Genomic DNA, 20,576 nt, shown 5'->3' on the forward strand with positions numbered 1-20,576 from the left:
GACTCGCCCGAGGGCTAGCGCAGCCCCGCCTGGGCGTCCTTGTGGATCTGGCTTTGCAGAGTCAAGTTCTCTAGCTTGGCAGCTTAGAAAAAAATTTTTTTTTCCCCTTCTCCACCCCACTACTGTCTGCCTGAGAGTCAGATCCGAAACCCCGTGTGCTTCCTAACCAAACAAATAGTGGAAACCTCACAAAGCCTCAGTCGTTTGTGGGGCGAGCACCCCAAAGCAAAGGAGCACAGGGCGCTTTGAGTCCCTCCTCAATGTCCCGCTGTGGTATCTCAGGCTGGAGGCGGCGGTGGCTAGGGGAGCTCCGTTTTTATTTGTTCATGATGATTTTAACATTTTAATGTGCTTGGAAAAGTTCCTTTCATCTAGAATTTCGGATCGGAAAGATGATGATGATGATGATGATGGTGGTGGTGGTTTTGGGGGCAGCAATTCCTAGCAGCGTCTGTCTGTCTGTCCTCCCCCGGGCCCTGGGTTCAGGGCTTGAATGAACTGAACCCTCAGAGAGCAGTGCAGGAATTGAATGGGTCTTAAGTTTCTGGGTTCTGCGTTCTCTAGCTGAGTCCTGTTGGAGCAGGTTGCTGGACTATGACTCAGGGCAGCCAGGACTAAGGCAGCCCGTGAGTCTGAAACATGCCATTTGGAAGCAGGCGTGTTTTTGAAACACCCCTCTGCCAGCGAAAGCCTATTGCAGGCCCACAGGGCAAAGAAGGCCCCAGGAGCCCAGTGCGGGTCCCTGCTGCCCCTTTCCGTCCCTGTGGCAGAAGCCTAGCCGGTCAGGGTACACAGGCGCGCCTGTGACTCAAGTAGCAAATGCTTTGTGTCCTTATGTTTTCCTCTAGTAGAGAATATACGTTCCTCCTTCCCCCTCCCTCCCATTTTCGCTTTGATAGTTTCTCCCTTCTCTTCCTGATGGACCAGGGAGGGGTTGGGTGGGTGTTGCTGGTGAATCAGCGCGCCCCGGGCCCCACAGGACAGGGATGCCCTGGAATGGGGTTGGGAAGCCTCAGGGCCCACGTGGTGGCTGGTGCTGAGCTAGGCAGTGCCTGACTGTCCCTGGCTGTCAGGTGTGCCTCCTCCCTCACCCAGAGCCTTCTGCACGCAAGCTGTGGACTTTCTATTCAGTGCTCTGTCTCCAGAGAAATCGATAGCGGAAGAACCAGAGGAGGGTGCAGATTGGTCCCAGAAGATCCCGAGGGCAGGTTTTTGGGGTGTCTGAACTTACCCCCTATCCTTCAGGCCTGCCCCCGCCCCAAGGATGTTCAAGCACCTCATAGCCAGACAAGACCAGCCTGAGTTACTACTTCAGAGACAAGCAGGCAACACTTTCAAAACTTAAAAAGGAACCAGGCTTGAACAAAGCCGATTGCAGACTCCTTTCCCTTGTTTTATTTCAGGGTTAAAATGAAAAGGGAAAAAGAAGTTATTCTGCCCACTTTATAAAAAACAAGTGTTAGAACAAAATACAACGATTACATCTAATTCACACACATTTTAAAACCCCTTGATGCAAAGGAAGGCTCTGCTCAGGGTGTGAATTCCATAACCTCAGGATGGACTCCAGAAACTATTTTCTTTCCCATTAATTTTCAGTTCTTTTATTGCAAATTAATGCCGCCGCATTTCAATGGGCACTAATGAGGCTGCTCCTCCGTGGATTATTTACTGCCTTGCTAATAATTACAAAGTGAGCTTGGTCAAATAAAAGGGGGATCACATTTTATTCAAAATCGTTCATCATCCCAGAGGCAAATAATATCCCTATAATGTGCCCCATCTTAAACTTTTTACAACAGATAATATTCAAATACTTTTAGAGTATTATAAAAAAAATGACAAGGAACTTTTTCAAAAAGTAAAAATTTCACGCAAGTAGGATTCTTTGTGGAAATTCGTTTTAGGGTGATTTTTCCTTTGTAGTGTCTTTCCCATAACATCCTTCCTCTTTTGTTTGAATTCTACCTCTTATGACCCAGGGAGGAAGAGAGAGGTCTATGCAAGTGTTTATTTAATATTATTGAAAATATTAGTTAATATTTTTCCCTTTGAATAACACAGGATACAATAAAAGAATTGAAGAAACCCTTTTAGGGACCTTTAACTTTCTTCAGTAGTTATCAAAAGTTTCGGGGGCCAAAGGCAGTGTTTTCAAAGTACTTGTTATGTATGACCCACAGAATCATGACATCAGTTTAGTGAGTCTAGACTAGAACATTTTTTTTTAGGGGAATGAAATGGAAAAGAATATAATAGAAAATATCAGAGTGCATAATATTTGGTAGGGTGGGTTTTGTTTCCTGAAAATTGTTTTAATTATACCTGCTGTGTGTGCCGACTGTGATGTAAAATGTATTTCTTACTGTGGGTTGAGGCCAAAGAAATTTGAAAGCTATTGGCCTAAAATGTTATGTTTAGTAGAAAACAAAAAATTTAGGTAAGTGCCTGGTGGTTTTATCTGCATAAACCAAAAAGCTATTTTGATTCTCTTTATTTTATCTCTGGCCTCCTCCCCCCCGCCCCCATTAATTAGTTGGTGACTTTAGATCAGTTAGATTAAGCTTTACATATGAAGTTCACATTGCTTAGCATAAGGATGCTATGGTTACTTTCTTCTATTGGCCACAATATGCAGCCATATCTATGTATGAAGCAATGCGACAGCTAAAACTGCCCTGGGCATATAATAATGTGAGAAACATTGTCACATATCCCAGCCAATTGTTATTAAGAGGAATACATTTATAAATAGGCAAGCTGTGACTTCCTTTGCAAGATGTGCCTGACCTACAATTTCATGATGAAGGCAACTGGGACACATCTTATCCTGAGTTTCTTTTCAGAGTTCAAACAACTTAGGAAAGTTGGACCAAACTAAAGATGAAATTTAATCATATCCACGATGATTGTTAAAATTCTAACGAGGTATTTAATGTTCCATGTTTATTTCAGTTGTATTACTCAATATTCTTGAAGGCTAAATAATGCCCACTGCTCCAAATTACTTGACAATTACACAAACCCTTTGCATCAAAGTCAGTGCCCTGGTAATTTGTATACTATTACACTGGCTGCATGCTTTGAATGACTCGTCTGTCCACTCGTGATCACTTAAAACTATTTCTTAACTTTGAACAAGGCTCATCTCCAGGAAGAGATTTTAATGGCTAATTTTCAAGTTTCCAATAATTCTGTCCTATTTCGGTGATATTTTAGCACCCTTTCTTTTCTTACTTCTTTTCATTTACTTAAATTGTTACTGTTCACCCGATATGTTGTGTTGGTCTAAGAATAGTTCAAGGAGCCGCATTTTGCCTTGAGAATGAGTGTATTTTCGGTTGAGAACGGAATCATGTCTTCAATCCCCATTTCATTTTCACCTACTCCATGTGGCTTGTACCTGTTCGGTAGAAAGCTCCTGAAAGATAATTGGCACTTATTCTAATTTTTTTCCTCACAGTCAGTTAATTTGGGTTCTTAGGTTATTTTTGTGAATATATTTAGGATATGACGTTCATATCCAGGGAATATTCAGGTTTGGCATTTTGGTTTCTAATTGTTTTAAGGGTATAAAAGACAGGGGCAAGAAATGGCAGGAATAATAGATCAGGAAAAACTATAAAGATGTCAAACTTTCTGTTAATGATAAGACATTGGTAATTTTGTCAAGTGAGATAGTATGTGTGAAAGTGGTACATAAGCTGCCTATGCATTCAATATTTTATTATTTTGTTCACACATTAATAATTGTTCTTGTACTTTTGTAAGCTAGAAGATAGTAGGGAAGATTAGATTGAAAGTGGGCAGGAGCTTCACTACAAATAGAGATTGATGATAATATGAAATCATTTTCTTTGGCAGCCGAATTTAACTAAAATCTTCATCACCATCTGCAACCTTTGCTTGCAGCCAGGGCTATCATAAAGAATATTTATCTTGCCCTGGATGGGTAGTTCAGTTGGTTGGAGTGTTGTCCCATACACCAAAAAGGTTGCAGGTTCGATTCCCAGTCAGGACACATACCTAGGTTGGGATTCAATCCCTAGACAGGAGGCAACCGATAGATGTTTCTCTTTCACATCGATATTTATCTCTCTCTTTCCCTTCCTCTCTCTCTTAAAAAAAATCAATAAACATATCCTCAAGTGAGGATTAAAAATAAGTAAATAAAGGTAGTGTACCTTTAAAAAAAAAAGCATCATCCGAGTCACCAAGGTTGCTTGCGGGTTTGATCCCCTGTCAGGGCACACACAAGAATCAACCGATGAATGCATAGATAAGTGGAACAACAAATCCATGTTTTTCTCTCTCTCTCTTTTCCTTTCTCTCTAAAATCAATAAATAAAAAAATTAAAAAGAACATTTTTCTTATAGATACATTTTTTAAACACCGAGACCCTGATTATGTGAAAAGAGTTGTGCACAAGGAAATGTAAGAGCTTTAATTGTATTTTTTCTAAAATGCATACTCAGTACAAAAACAATACATTGAATGCCTGCCTGTGACTGCAGTATTATTTTTAACGTAACTTTAGGAACATAGTCGAGAGCGCAACATGCTGTGTTCCCTTCTTTCTCATGATACAATGGATGGAGAGAGGCAAGTAAGCCATTGAGTTTAATTCCAAGTCTCCGTTTGCTTACCGAAGAACAGAAAACATAGTGGCCACAACTGTTTAGAACCAAAATGCATGGGCCAGGAAAAGAGGCTATATAATCCCCCAGGCACAGCCACTTGAAACCAGCCACCCAAAGTGAAAGTGTGAGAGATTTCAGAGAGAGGAGGCATTCCACCAAAGTCATCGAGGAGTTTTATTTTATATTTTGAACTCTGCCAGCGAATTGCCGAAGAATATCATTTTCAAAACAGTGTGCCTGAGCTGTCCCCTACTTCATCCCTGAAACATACCCTGTCCTCTGAAAGCTGAGGACTTAGGTGGGCGAAGGGTGAAGGGAAGCGCCTTTAGGAGATTCTCGATTTCAGAAGGGAGAAACCATAATCCCCCAATTCCGTACCAGAGAGAATAGTAGTAAGAATTATGGGGGAAATTTAGCCTTAATCCACAATGCTTTTAATTATGTGTATATGCCTAGACCCCATTGAAGATATGAAGATTAGAAAAGAAACTATTTTGGTCCCAAACAACAACATTTTATGTAGTTTAATAAAGTAATACTTTCAAGAAGCTAGGTCAAATAAGAAAGGGTATGCCTGAGGCTTATAAATGACATGAAGGTGTGACAGTAGAATCGATGATGGTGGTGGTGGTGAGGATGATGGTGATGATGGTGATTATGGGGTGATGATGATGGTGGTGGTAGAGGTAGTGGTGGTAGTGGGATGATGATGATGGGATGAGGATGATGGCAGCAATGAAGTGTTGGTGGGTAGGATTTCTGGATGCCTATTGTATAGCCAGAGAAGTTTATCCTGTACAGAAATAGAATCTTCTAGTGTACTTCACATTTTTGTGAAGTTATAATTTAAGTAAATTGTCAAAAGTTTCAATAATGATATTATCAATAATTTTATACCATAAATTGAATAAGTAATTCTAATTGCTACACAGAAAATTAAAAAAGAAAAACCCAAACAAGCCTGGGTTCTTTTCATTTTTCCTCTGAACTTTTTAGAGGGATAAATTGTATCCTCAGTTTGCTTCCATAACATCCTCTACTTTCATCAAAAGTGTCGTCTTTAATGAGATAGTAGGCTACTTTGTCTGGTCATTTTCTACTTTCTGGAGCTCCTATGAATTACACTTGGGAAAATTATAGTCCACTTTAAGTTAATAAAGTTAATTAAGACACGTTGAGGGCTGGTCATTTATAAACGAGCCCTCAATACACTCATATGTGGTTATTTTTTTTGAGAGATCTCCAAATGTTGTCAGCCACAAGAAGAATGAAGGGCTTCTGCCATTTAGTCTCAGATTCTCACCTCCAGCTCTGAAGCTGCAGGGTTGTCTGGTTCAAAGGTCCCCCCCACCCCCATTCCCTGGTTGCCACCCAGCCTGCATCGCTTGGCTGGCCAGACTCATTCCGCCTCTTCCCAAACAGTGGTATGCAGCGTGCGCAGGGCCCTGCAGCCCATGTGTGAGCATGCCAGGCACTACTTTCTGAGCAGTTTTCTAGGCAACTGGACTCACTTTCTGACATAAAGGTTCTGGATTTTTTCTAAGACCCTTTACACTCTGTTAGGCCTCGTTTTCTGTATCAAGCTTCCTTTATTTAAAAAACACTCCATCTGTATATTCCTAGTTTTTTCCTTCCATCTTTTCTGGTTTATTTTTTTTTATTAACCCATTTCATTTTTTTTTTATTTTAATGAAATTTGAAATAGGGCTCAATAGATTGCCTAACCAGCACTGGTGAGCCAGTGGTATAAGAATATGCCTTAACATTCTAGAGTGGCATTAATTACATGGAAAGTTTTAGAAAATGAGGTGTGTTTTCCCCATCCATAAGCATAGAAGCATAAGACAAACAAAATCAGAGCCTGGCCAGTGTGGCTCACTGGTTGAGCATTGACCTATGAGCCAGGAGGTCACGGTTCGATTCCTGGTCAGGGCATCTACCAGGTGCGGGCTCAATCCCCAGTGGGGGGTGTGCAGGAGGCAGCCCATCAATGATTCTCTCTCATCATTGATGTTTCTATCTCTCTCTCCCACTCCATCCTTTCTGAAATCAATAAAAATATTAAATACACACACACACACACACACAGTCCTTTCTGAAATCAATAAAAATATTAATTACACACACACATATACACACACAAAATCAGAAAGAAATCTTCACTTAGTGGAGTTGCTTTGACATCTCATTCATTCATTCATTCATTTGGTTACCTTGTTCCAAATTGTGTAGTTCATCCATGGCATAGATGACATAAAATGCATTTTTATATGCCAAGCAGGTCCTAGATCAGTGTTAGCATTTAGCAGCCAGGAAATGCTACGGCATGAATGGGGAGGTCCTAGGGCCTCATCCTTCCGCGTGCGGATTTGGTGTGGAGATCAAGTACTTTCTTGGCTGCTGTCTCCTGGGTTTCAGGTCCATGAGAACTTGCCCACGGCACGTAAAGCCGACGGTAGTTCCCCCCTCTGCTAACAAAACCACTCGTTTTTGAAATGTTGTAGGTGTGCCCGTGATCTGTTTAACTCATTTCATGAAGGTATTTGAAGTGGCGTTATTCCTTTTGTAAAGCTTTTGCAAGGCAACACTGTTATCAGCATAACTGATTTCGAGAGTCCTTAAGGGTCCCATATGCTAACTTTGACTTCTGCTTTTGTTGTTTTGAAGACCTTACAAATGCTTGGGTTTATTTCTGTTGGAATATTTCAAGCAATTCAGCGAGAAAGGATCTACATTCCAATTTGAGTACAAGAGGCAATTTAGTTGCATTGAGAAGTGATTTCCTTTAGTTGTCTGAGGAGAACGTGTGGGGCTGTCGGAGGCCTCTTTGGTTTCTGAGAGGAGGGGCCCTGAGCAGCGGTCCAGAGACCATCACTCTCTCCCTCCGCCCTCAGCAAAGTGCATGGCACGTGCACGTCCGGAGGGGCTGTGAGTTGGGTGACTGGCTGCTGAGGTGGCAGGGAGCACAGTTACAGTGATCCGCTCTGGCCTCCTGGCTGGGAGAGAGGCCATTCAGGAGGGATCGTCAACTGTGATTGTAAGAATGTGGGGACTCTGTGAATCCCCCTTTCCTTCCTAAAAAGAGAAAGGATTCCCCAGGACATTCCAAGTCCAGCTCACCCCCATTATTTCCGGATTCTGTACTTACAAATTTGCCTACTGTCTAAAATGTATTTGCAACCCCCAAATCAATATTCATGACACTTTCTGGGTCATTCGCTGACATGCACAGAGTGGTGAAAAATCTGAGTCATCGGCCGGCATGCACGTCCCCAGCTGAGGTCAAACGAGGCAACGCTCTGCCTTCTGGTTTCAGCTCCTACTGTAAACAAGTGTCCGGTTTGAGGTCTATTTAGTGCCACTTACCAAAAAAATATCTTATGCTTTTTGTTGGTGATTTTGGTGTTCAAAAATGACCCCCGAGGATAGCCCTGAAATGCTGTCCAGTATTTCTAAGCACAGGAAGGCTGTGATGTGTCTTATTGAGAAAATACAAGTGTTAGGTCAGCTTCATTCACACATGAGTGCTGGTGGCCATGAGTTCAATGCTCATGAATCAACAATGTATGTTAAGTAAGGTGTCTTTAAACAGAATCACACACAGCAAGGCCATGCATTGATTGGTGATGAAAATGTTATGACCAGTGCCTTTGAACACTGTATTTCTCCTAGGGGCAATGGTCCTGCATTCACTAATTCAGTATTTGTGACCACTTTATAGAACATAACTACCGCCAACCATGAGAACGGATGTATATAACAGGTGATTAAAGCACGGGGCGGGAAGCCAGGCAGCTAAGGTTTCTGGGTGACTCCTGACTAGTTGTGATCTCTGGCTCAATGTGCCTCAGTTTACTCATCTGTAAAATGTCAATCCAAATAGGGCCTGCATCTTTTGGTTGTTGTGAGGATTAAAAAAGTTTATAGTTGTCAAGAGCTGAAAACATGCCCAGGGCATAGCAGTCATCATTTTGTCATTACTTCTTCAGACAGGAATTGGCAACCACACATCGAAGAAGGTGAATATGAATCTGGAACATTTGGAATTTCCCTGTTTGCTTAGTTTGCCTTCAAGAGACAAAACCTAATATCCTATTGTGATTAGAAGTTAAGCTTTTCCTAAAGAAAGCAGGGAGCTACTATTTCTTGAAATGCTTAATATATGCGAGGTACTATGCTAGAAAACCAAAACAAAGCAGTTGTCATAAACTCCAAATAAGGAAAAAATCAATCAATACAAGGAGGAAGGGGCATTAAGGACTGTGGACTGAAGTGATCCCAGAGAAGGAAGTTGTTGAAACTGACGTAGCAGTTTATAAAGCCCTTAGGATGTGCGGAGGGCAAAGAGGGAACTTCTGTGTACTTTGAGGAAAAGGAACTGGGGAAGGATGAGGGACGAAAGCTAACAATCATAGAGCTTCTACAACGATGAATTTTCAACCTTGGCTGCACAGTAAAATCAAGGATGATTTCAGAATCATCCAGATGATTAAAAAACGACTGGGATCTGGGCCACATCTGAGTGGTTCTGATAATTGCTCTGGGGTTGCAGTGGGAATAAGCAATTTAGAAAAACAAAACAAAGCGAAAAACTCCTTGGACTTTTTCTCCTGTGTAGTCCCCTGATTTGCAGCCTGACAGCATTTCTCTAAGTGAGGTCATAATGAATCTCCCTCCAACCATGTATCTCATTTTTAAAGATGAGGCTGTGCAGTTTGGAGAGGTCTGAGAGGGTGCTCAGGGTTCTGCTGTGCTTTCACCCTGAATAGGAGTGTTCAAGCCTAGATCTGCCTGACTGCAAGTCTTCATGTTATTGAGCTACTTGGGTATCAGAATCAGAGGGTAAAAGGCGTACTGAGGGGGAAAGATGACAGTAACATTGATTTCTACTCATCTTTCCAATATAAGATTTGAAGGAGGGAGTTACAATGGATATTGACTAGATACAAAGCAGACACATTGAAGAAGAATATGAGACTGCAGACTTTGCCATAGAATATGAAGATGAAATTAGGAGACAACCTGAAACACGGTGCCAATAGACACCACGGCCAATCAGCTTGCACGGTTTAGGTTTTCGTTACGTGTTTAGATAATTGCTGGTAATTGAAGCTCTCGAACTCACCCCCAACAGGCTTCTCTTTCCTTTAGTTTTTCAGATAGTGGCCACGTGCCAGACTCTATTATTGTGTATGAAACTTTAAAATCTTAAATATCAGTACACTTGATTGGTTGCACAGAATTTCCAGTTGTGTGCTTGGGAAGTTCCTTAAAGTCTTTAATGTGGAGGACTGAATTAAAGCTCTCCTTGTGTGCTTCTCTCCATCATGAAGTATTTGCACAATTCTGTCCGCCAATAGAACGTGTTCTGTTTTTATTTATCCTGCCCCATTTTGCATTTTAGAAGACTCATTTATTGGTAAGGGAAGCAGACATGCAGGCACCCCGCCTTGGCCCCCGAGCCCAGGGCAGGGTTTGGTGAGGCTTTCCCACATTGCTCAGTTCTCAAGGCTGCTCTTCTCCTCATGTAACTCTGCCCAGAATCAGCAGCTAAAAGCAAGTCTTTGAAGTTTTAGAAACGTATAAAAGCAACTTCTCGAGGAAGACGTGAACCTGGGTCTCCTCCAAAGCTCGCAAGACTTGAAATCCAGGTTCCAGGCCCCACACAATGGGGGACTATCAACTCACCGGCCCAGGGCTCTTTGGTTCTTTGTTCTTTGTTTCTGATGCTCAGCAATTATGATTGATGAAACCAAAGTTGCTTTTCTAGGCAGAATCCAAGCGTCTTCTAAGAAGTCTGTGTTTGACCTGAGGGAATAGCTAGCAGAGTCATCAGGGAATTTGTAGAAGCAGTCACAGGTTCTAGCGTTTTCATGTTGAACACTGTCGTTCACAGAGATGCAATATTAGTCATTTTCTAGCACGTCTTAACACAGACAAGAAGTTTCTTCTCAGATATCTCTCCTGCTATTCTCTCCTTTCTCTACACATGGCCAACTTCCTATTATTGCTGCAATAGGTTCCGTACTGGGTTTTCGGTTTGTGAGCTTTCAGACTTGAATTTTTCGGTTTCCTCCCAGAGCATAGTTGACATACCAGAGTGTATGTCTGAGCTGGTCCTTTCCTCTGCTTTTTAAAGAAGCCTGCAGTAGCTTCTCACTAGTCATAGGTCAAATGCACATTCCATAGTGTGGCATTCAAAGCCCTTGGAGTTTAATTCCAGCTGAACTCCTCCCATCACTCCACGAAGCTTTTGTTCAAACCATACTTAAATGGCACTTTCCCACTTCTGCTATTCATAGTTACTTTCATCCCTAACATGTACCATTTATTCCCATCTCTGTTAGGCGGATTCTACCCAGAATTCAAGGCTCAACTCAAAAGCCACCTCTACCATGGAAATCACCACAGAAAGCCTTTCATTATGGTTGTAGGTAGACTTGTCTCCCTCATCTGTTTAATAAATTTTATTAATTGTATATATTAATTTAATAGATTTTTATTAATATATCTATTCACTCACTCAGCACACTTTATTGAATCATGTACTGACTTGTATTGTACATACAGAGATTAGACACTTCATCTATCATGAAGTCACTCATAGTCTAATAAGGGAGATGTCAAGTGAATAGACTTGTCATACACTTGTTATAAGAATTGTGATAAAGGAGGGACCACTAGGGACACAGAGGAAGAACAGGCCCCCATCTACGGATGCCGAGGTCCAAAATGGTTTTATGGAAGGATTTGGCCAGGCAAAGAAGGGCAAGGCAGGGGTGTGAAGAGAGGCTGAGTCTTAGGCCCTGGTACTCCCTTCAGTTCCAGTCCAGTTCTTTGGTCAGAATAAATGTTTAGTAATTTATACAGCTATATTGTTGAATTAACAAAATAAGGGCAAATTGCTAAGAATCAGAGAAATAACTTGATAATAGCAATTGTTAGTATTTTTTTTGAGTATAGTGCACAAGGCACTGTGCTGAAAGCCTTAAATGATCATCTTGCTGAATCCTTAAACCAACCATAAGAGGCTGGCACTGTTATTATTCTCATTTTATTGGAGAAGAAACTAAAACTGAGAGAGGGGAAGTGACTTGTCCAAGGTCACACAGCTAATAATGGAGGACTGGGGATTCTAAATCTAGAAGTTGACTCTGGAGCTCAAGTTCTAACCTACTAATTATGCAAGAAAACTGGTGGGATGTCTTATGTCACTGATAGACTTACTCAGCAGTTGGTGTGTTAATTCCTTGTGATATCTTTATATTCCGTTGTGACAATGATTTATTTTTTAATTAAAAATTTTAAAATTATAATTTACATTCAATATTATTTTGTATTTGTTTCAGGTGTACAGCATAGTGGTTAGACAATCATATACCTTACAAAGTGTTCCCCCCCAATATTTTCATTACCCACCATACATAGTTATTGCAATATTATTGACTATACTAGAGGCCCGGTGCGCTAAATTCGTGCACAGGCAGGGTCCCTAGGCCTGGTTGGCGATCAGGGTCGATCAGGGCCTTTCGGCTGCCGGCCTGGGCCTTCCTTCCCTGGCTGCTGGCCAGGGCCTTCCTTCATTCCACGCCGCCCCCTGGTGGTCAGCGTACATCCTAGCGAGCGATTGAACTCCCGGCCTCAAACTCCCGAGGGGACACTTTGCATATTAGCCTTTTATATATATAGAGTTCTTGTGCTCTACTTTATAGCCCCATGATGACTTTGTAACTATCAGTCTGTACTTTCCAATTCCTTTCTTTTTCACCCAGTCCCCCAAGCCTCCTCCCCTCTAGCAATCATCAGTCTGTTTTCTGTATCTATGAGTCTGTTTCTGTTTGGTTTGTTTATATTGTTCTTTAGATTTCACATATACATGAAATCATATGGTACCTGTCTTTCTCTAACTGACTAATTTCACTTAGTATAATGCCCTCTAGGTCTGTCAATGTTGTCGCAGATGGTAAGATTTCATTTTTTTTATGGCCAAGTAATCTTCCATTGTATATATGTACCACAGCATTTTACCCACTTGTCTATTGATGGGCACTTGGGTTGCTTCCATATCTTGGCCATTGTAAATAATGCTGCAATGAATATAGGGTGCACATAGTCTTTCGAACTAGTATTTTGGGTTTCTTAAGATATATTCCCAGAAGTGGAATCACTGGGTCATAGGAAGTTCCATTTTTTATTTTTGAGGAATCTTCATACTGTTTTCCATTCTGCATTCCCACCAACAGTACCAGAGGGTTCCCTTTTCTCTGCATCCACGACCGCAATTGTTGTTGATTTATTATTGATGAGAGCCAGTTGTGACAATGATTTAATCTTAGGCTATGTCCCGAGGCTACTTCTTTTAGTTTTATGGAAAATGGCTATTTTTAAGATGCTTGCTAAAAGCATGTTTAAACAATTTTCCATTAAGTAGGGGGGATGTTTTCCCTTCTAATATCAGAAAGAGCCATTAAATAAAATCCTACAAAGACTTCCTGATAGCATCCTTATGCATGTGAAACCCACCCAAGAATTTTAAATCTGGACAGAATTGTAGTGTTATTTTGGTTCCCCCCCCCCCCCCTTTTTTTTGCAGAAAAAAGTAATAAAATCACAGTATTTTAAATCTAGGAGAGACCTTAGGCATGGTGTGCTCTGATCTCTGTATTTTCCAAATGAAGCAACAGAAGTCTAGAGAGGTGAAGGGACTTGCTCATGGTTTCCCAGCGAGGGCAGGCAGAGGCAGGACTAGAACCTTGTCTGCCTCCAGCCCACTGCTCCGCACTTAACAGATGGAGGCATGACCAGCCTCTGTTCACTGAGGACATGGAGGCCATGCTGGACTCATTGCTGTAGTTCTGGTATGTGGACCGAAAGCTCAAGCAAAGTGGGATAAAGGGATGATGCTTGATGCTGATCACTATAAAATTATAGTGATGGCCAAAGTGAATGTACTGGCCATGTCTGTCTAGATAGGCCATCTGTTTAATTGGCATATGGTCCCTGTGAATTTTTTTTTTTTTACCTTGGTGTGCCACTTCAGTTTTAAGGATCTAGTGGAAACTTATTTCTTATACCACTTACATTGTTTTCTTTCAGTTCTAATAACTATATCTGGTTTCCTTTGTGATTAAAGATTTCCTTTCTTGTTTTTCTTTTCTTATTTTCTGTTTCCAGGGCTTAAAGGTTAGGAATTACTTTACCAGATTTTTCTTGAGACTTATGAGGACTACTTTCAGATTTCTAATGCAGTTAGATGCTATTTTTATTCCACAATTTCCAATGTGAAAATGGAACTTGCATGATTTCATAATAGATATTTCACCTTAGTATTGGCAAAATTAAAAAAATATAATTCAATCTGTGCTTGATCCAGCAGCCAGGTTACAATAGACACTTTTTTGTAACATGGTCCTTAAGTTGAAAAACATGTGTCTTCGTTGAGGCTAATTATGTTGGTTATATACTGTTTACTATTAAATTTTTCCTCTTGTAGTTTAATATTGTTCCAGGAAATGAAATGTAAGTTTAATAAGAATGGCAATTAATGGAACCATATGTCATAAATATAATTAATGTTCCTGATAAGTGTATTAAATCAGGACATGGCTGATGGGTAATAATTGTACTAAGCCAAGTTGATTTGACACCATTTCTTCTGTAGAAATTTGTATTTATCAGGATAAGATTTAAAATTAAAACTATAATATTTTTTTCACTTTCATTTTTACTAATGAGTTAAAGAACTGTTAGAATTGTCAAAATATTAAATTGACAATGAAAAGGAGGTGGTAATAACTTTATAGTTTGCAACACAAGGAGAGCATGTAGGAATGAAATATGCTTTTGTTAGCATTCTATAACTTTTATATGTGTGAAAGAAAAACAATTGAGGTGGTAGAACTTAGTATAGACTTCTTGAAGTGGCCTTCCCACTTATTTTCTCTCTTATCAAAAATTGTAGCCCAAAATGTATTTTCTTCGGGTGGCAACAATGATATCAATATCCTCTCAGCAAAATGACTTCCACTAAGAAGGTGGAAACAAAACTACCATAATGATTTTTTCCCCTCTTGCCATTACTTTTATTTATTTACAGGGTGGGGCAAAGTAGGTTTATAGTTGTGAGTACCCGAAACAGTTTATTCTTGTATTATTATTTATTAATTATTGTATTATATTATTTATTAATTATTGTATCAAATTATTATTTTCCATATGAACAGGTGTAAACCTACTTTTACCCCACCATGTATTTATTAATTTTTTTTAATTTTAAAAAAATGATGGTTTACATTCAATATTATTTTGTATTAGTTCCAGGGGTATAGTATAGTGTTAGACAATCATATACTTTACAAAGTGTTCCACCTGATATTTCCAGTACCCACCTGGCACCATACACAGTTATAATAGTCATGGGGATGTAAAGTACAGCAGAGGAAACATAGTCGATAATATTGTAATAACCACGGGGATGTTGTAAGAGGCTTTAGCCCTACCTTCTGCATCCTGGTGGCACTTTGCAGGCAGGTGGTGCAAAAACACAGACAGGATGATTAGGTCAATGGCAGCTTTTTCTAATTCAATATTTCTCTTTGGAAGATGATCATTTTAACCATCTCAGAGTTTAGGCTAAAACTTTCTAATTGGATCTACAGGAAGGAGAGCCACAGCAGGAAGACAGAAAGTGAAAAAGACCAGTTAAAGCCACAGGCCTCCTGGTACTGTGCCAGATAGTACTTACCCGTGACCTAAACGGTGTGAATCAGAAGGTGCGTTCGTCTTTAAACACCCAGGTAATTTCAGTAAATGGGTGTTTAATGTGATATCGCCTTGGCCCAAGAGTTATCGCACCTTCAAAATTGCCTACTTTTGTCCAAAACAGACTTTTATCTCTTGATGAGAAAAACATGGTGAAGCTTGTGATCATTAACCTTCCCCACTGTCCTGAGCTCAACTCTGAGATCTCTGCTGGCCCGAGGTATCTCGGAGCCTTCTCTTAAAGGCACCATGTTTCAGATTGCCCAGTAAAGTACAGGATGCCCAGGCAAATTTGAATTTCAGGTAAAAAGCAAAGCATTTTTTTAGTATAAGTATGTCCCATGTGATATAATACTAAAAAAATTCTTTGTTGTTTATCTGAAATTCAATTTAACTGGGTATCTGTATTTTTATTGGTTAAATCTGGCAGCCCTAACTATGTTGCCTCACTGTTAGCTGTTTCTTTCTTTTTCAGTTTTTTTCTTTTTCTTTTTTTTTTTTTACTGTGTTTTTATTTTGGGGGCCTGAAGGTTATCTTTTATGGCTTCTCCTCCAGCTAGTATACAGATGCCCGCCTATCTTTTCCTACCAGGAAAGGGAACATACCACTGTAGAATTTGCATGTTTGTTTTTGCCATCATTATTGATTACAATTCAGGATCTAGCTTTAAAGTAAACACAGAAAGACCTAGCTGTTCATTCTATTATCTGAAAAGACAGGCAATTGGAGCACAAGGGGAAATATTACAACGGAATATTACAATATAACAATTCTGCACGAGGAGAAAATTCAGGAGTCAAATCTAGTCAAAGACCTGGGCCTCCAAACTATTAATTAGGTAGCTTTTCTATGTAATATAGTGAGTGCTACAGAAATAACACCTTTCTTGGTTGTTTTGGGGGAATTCTCTTAGTTTTGTGGCATTATTGGATTTCAGAAACTAGTTTCGAAAAATGCTTCTCTGAAATGCTTCCCAAAGGGTAAATGACTTAGAAGAAAAGTACAACTCCTCCCTAGGTAAAACATTAAACAGATCTACACTCCTCCTACCTCGCGTTTGCAGCACGTTGGCTTGGCTGAGCTGCGAGCAGGAGAACCTGAGCTTGGCCATGATGTCTTGGGAGACAGTGTCTTACATGAGGGGCCAGGATGCATGGCTACCGATGGGCTAGTAGAGAGGGCGTGTATCATGGGGGATCTCCACTGCATGAACACAGGGGGTTTGTAAAGAAATCAAGATGTGAGCCCTAGCTGGTGTGGGTCAGTGGTTAGAGCATTGGCCTGTGGACCATAGGGTCCCAGGCTTGATTCCGATCAAGGGCACGCACATTGGTTGCAGGCTCCTCCCCGGCCCAGGCCCTGGTTGGGGTACTTACAGGAGGCAACCAATTAATGTGTTTCTCTCACATCGATATTTCTCTCTGTCTTTCCCTCTCTCTAAAAATCAATGGAAAAATATCCTTGGATGAGAATTAGAAAACAAACAAACAACAAGAAATCAAGGTGTGAAAAAGGAGATGCCCAGCAGTCAGTGAGATAAGGAGATGCTCTAATCTTCTGAGCGTGGGTGGGCCAGGTAGCTATGCACGTGTAAGAAATACTCTCAAGTCTTTTTGGTGAGGCCATGGCAAATGAAGTGTGAGCGAGAATTCCCAGGTCAGTGGAAATATCTCCTTTTACTCAGTTCTAACCCCAGGACAGTGAAGAATTCCGAGTCAAACTCCAAGGCACAGTGGGAGGGGAGAGTTGGAGCAAGGCTAGAAGTGTGTTCTCCGGGGTTCTCAGCCACTGAGGAAGCTTGTTGTTTCAGCGGGTGACAGCCGAGGCCACTGGCTGACAGCTGAGTGATTTTGCCCCAATTGGATGTGAGCCAGGTGTGAGCAGAGCACGGGCGATGGGAAGGTAGTGAATCGGAGGTCGGTTTAGTTGATTGTTTTTGGCTTCATACCATCCTTACACCCTGCAAAACTGCATCAGAAGAATCAGGAATAGCTAAATATAAAAAGTTATAAATACCAAGGCCAACTCTTGTAGGAAGATAGAGTAAGTGGGATAGAGACTGGGAATCTGAGCCCTTATCCCCAGAGATTTCAGGTTGCCTCTGACTCCACTGTCTAGACACAACCATCGGAGGATACTTTCCAGAAATGGGAGGAAGCTGTGGAGGCTGCTGCCCAGAAATGAGAAGAAGCCGTGCAGATGCAGAGGCTGGAACTCGCCAGTCTATGCTGGGAGGCCTGGGACTCTGATGTGTCCAAAGATTAGCGAGGCACCTGTTTCTGTCTGTTTATTTTCATTTCACAGTTTTTATTAATTCTACTCTCAATATTAGCTAGTTTTAAAAATCATCTGAAAATGTCTCTCATAATATACCTATAATTTACAACCCTTTTTTGATTGTGCTAATATACCAATCCTGGGAAGATTTAAAAAAAATTGTTTTTGTTATTTTTAGAGAGAGAGAAAGGGAGAGGGAGAAACATTGATGGGAGAGCGAAACATTGATTGACCACTTCCCACTCACCACCTACAGGGGATCCAGCCCCAAACCTGGGCAATGCCCTGACCAGGAATCAAACTGGCAACATTTCAGTGCACGAGACACTGCCCAACCAACTGAGCCACACTGTCCAGGGCCCAGGCAGATTTTAGGGCAAATTCATTCTGGAGAGTTGCTGTGACCCCTGGAACCCTAGCCCTGATGTTCTTCTGGGGGGTTGGGGTACCAGTAGTTTGAACTCTGTATGGGGGCCACTGCAATAATGAGGCGACGGGCCAGGCCTTTATTGAGCTATTGTAATCCTTGGATTTGGTCTTCAAGAGTGTCACTATGTTTTAGAGGGTGAGGTTGGCTGCAGGCTAGGGCATTCATCACGCTGGCTGGTGAGGTCGTTGATGCTGGTGGAGTATGAGTTCAGCTCAGGATCTGGTAGGTGAACTGGGTACTTGAGACTCTGTGGCTTTAGAAAACTGCTGACTTCCTGGTCACCACATTGGACCATTGATCTAAGAAATAATTGAAATCACTGTTTGGCAATATGGTTTTGAGATCAATGCAGCCTATTGATGTGCTGTTACCTTATTCTATTGATGTTGTAAAATGGCCACCTAAGTTCACTGGATGGCTGACCCTGTTCATTCATTCATTCATTCAACAAATGTTTATTGGCCAGCTTCTCTATGTCAGGCACTGGAAATAGACCTGTGATCAAATCAGACAAATGGGTAAAGGTCTCATTGCTAAGGTGACCTTTAAGCAAAGATTTGAAACAGGGAAGGGTGCCATGAGAATATGCCAGTGAAAAGCATTTCAGGATGGGCTCACAGCAGTGGAAAGGCCCTGAGGCAGGGGCATGCCTGGAGTGTGTGTACGACAGTGAGGCCAGACTGACTGGAGTGAAGTAAGAAGGTGGAGGTGAGTATGGAGAGGAGTGTGGGGGTCAGAGTGAGTGGGGACCTTGAAGGCCATGATCAGGATTCTGGCTTTTACTCCAAAGGAGTTGGGGACCCACTAGAGGATTTTGAAGAGAGAAACGACCTAATCTGACTTTTTATTGTGAGTCTTCAAATCTTAACAGAAATGAGGTGATATAATGACCCTTCATGTACTTATCACCCAGTTTTGATGATGATGATTTTTATTTGTAGATATTTCCATGTTCAATTCTAAAGGATGAAGACTTTTTAAAACACAACCACATTATCACTATCATATTTTAAAAGTTAAGATTTAAAAAAATATATCAAGAATTTGATAGGTACTTTGAAGGTGATGGATCTCCTGACAGTTGTGATGTAGCATGTGAGAGAGGAGTCAAGGATTGGACAATAATTAAACTCCTTTTCACTGTCATACATTCATTGGAAGATTACTAGTACACACTTCAAAATACTCTTTAAAGACTAACACCTGGCTTCAGGATTTTTAGTTTCTTTCCAGAAACATTATTCAATGCCACCAATTCCCCAGCTAAATAAAGTATTGTTATTTCTATTTTCAAATGATGCTAAGTGGCATAGAGTTGCTGACATGTTAAGTAACTTATTCTAGAGTTCCTTAGATAGTGGTTGGGAAAATTCTGGCAAACTGGGAGTGACTTACCCACACTTGAGAATTCTTTTGCTCTATTTATTATCTCTTCTTGTCTATGGGAAATCTGGGCAGGCAGTTGGGTACATGTCAGGCCTGATGTACCAACCTCTCAAGGTACTTTAATTATTCCAAAGACTATCATGGCGCTAATTTCATACAATTCAACTGAATGGAATTCAATTTAAATAAAGTCGAAAGATTTATCGGCTGCCTCCGAAATATTAGATGTTGTTCACAAGGTTTCACAGTCTAACAGGCATGAAACCTGTGTGACCATTCTTTGCAATGCAGTGTGAAGGTGGGGAGGGGTGTGAGAACATGTGGGACAAGGTGTAGAGGTAGCAAAGTGGAGAAGTTGAGTGTGAGAGCAATTAGGATTTCTCCAGGCTCCCAGTGGCTGGGCAAGGGCATTGTGGGCAGGACACAGCGTGAGCAAAGGCAGGAAGGCAGCAAAGACATGGCAGGGATGGGATGTGCACAGAACTGGCTGCTGGCGTACAAAGCACCTGGAAGGTGATTGAAGGAGACGCAGATGAGTTTGGAGAAAGTGGCCAAGAAGCTCCAGAGAGCACTTTGTATATGTTACCCTTGGCCAAAGGGATACTAATAGCACGTCAAACTCCCAAACTCCCTGCACGATATAGAACCGCCGCCTGCGATGGGGGTTGGGGGGTATCACACACCAACCCAATCGTCTCTCCATGAAATCCACATAGTGTGCGTATCCCCCGTGTTCCAGCGTCACAATCTGCTTTGTCATGTCTACGCCCCAGGGTGATTTACCGGGTCTTCTGGGGACTTAGCAAGACTTTTTCTTTGTTGCATCAGCAGCAAAAGAATTGGTTGTTTTCTGTCGGGTGGATAAGAATAATAAAAGAAGAGTAACTCCGAAGGTTACGTTTTAACTTCCACATCTAAATGAACCCTTAGTACATACCCAGAGGTGTTAGCATTTCTGGTCACTGATTAATGTTTGAAAATTTGGCCTTATCATGGATGAAGTCGTTCTGTGCAAAAGAGCTTTTTTTAAACCTGATCCAGATGGTCTCCTATCCAGAATGGCTCAGCTGCTCTGGAACT

The 20,576-nt window shown here is 41.2% G+C and overlaps 1 protein-coding gene across 1 annotated transcript in view; it reads left to right on the forward strand.

Moving 5' to 3' along the window:
- The window catches only part of ESR1 (estrogen receptor 1), a 211,389-nt gene that overhangs the window by 598 nt on the left and 190,215 nt on the right, over positions 1–20,576 (forward strand). The gene's annotated exons all lie outside the window — the stretch shown is intronic.

The sequence above is a fragment of the Myotis brandtii genome, unplaced genomic scaffold (assembly GCF_000412655.1).
Source record: "Myotis brandtii unplaced genomic scaffold, ASM41265v1 scaffold847, whole genome shotgun sequence".
NCBI classification, from domain to species: Eukaryota; Metazoa; Chordata; class Mammalia; order Chiroptera; family Vespertilionidae; genus Myotis; species Myotis brandtii.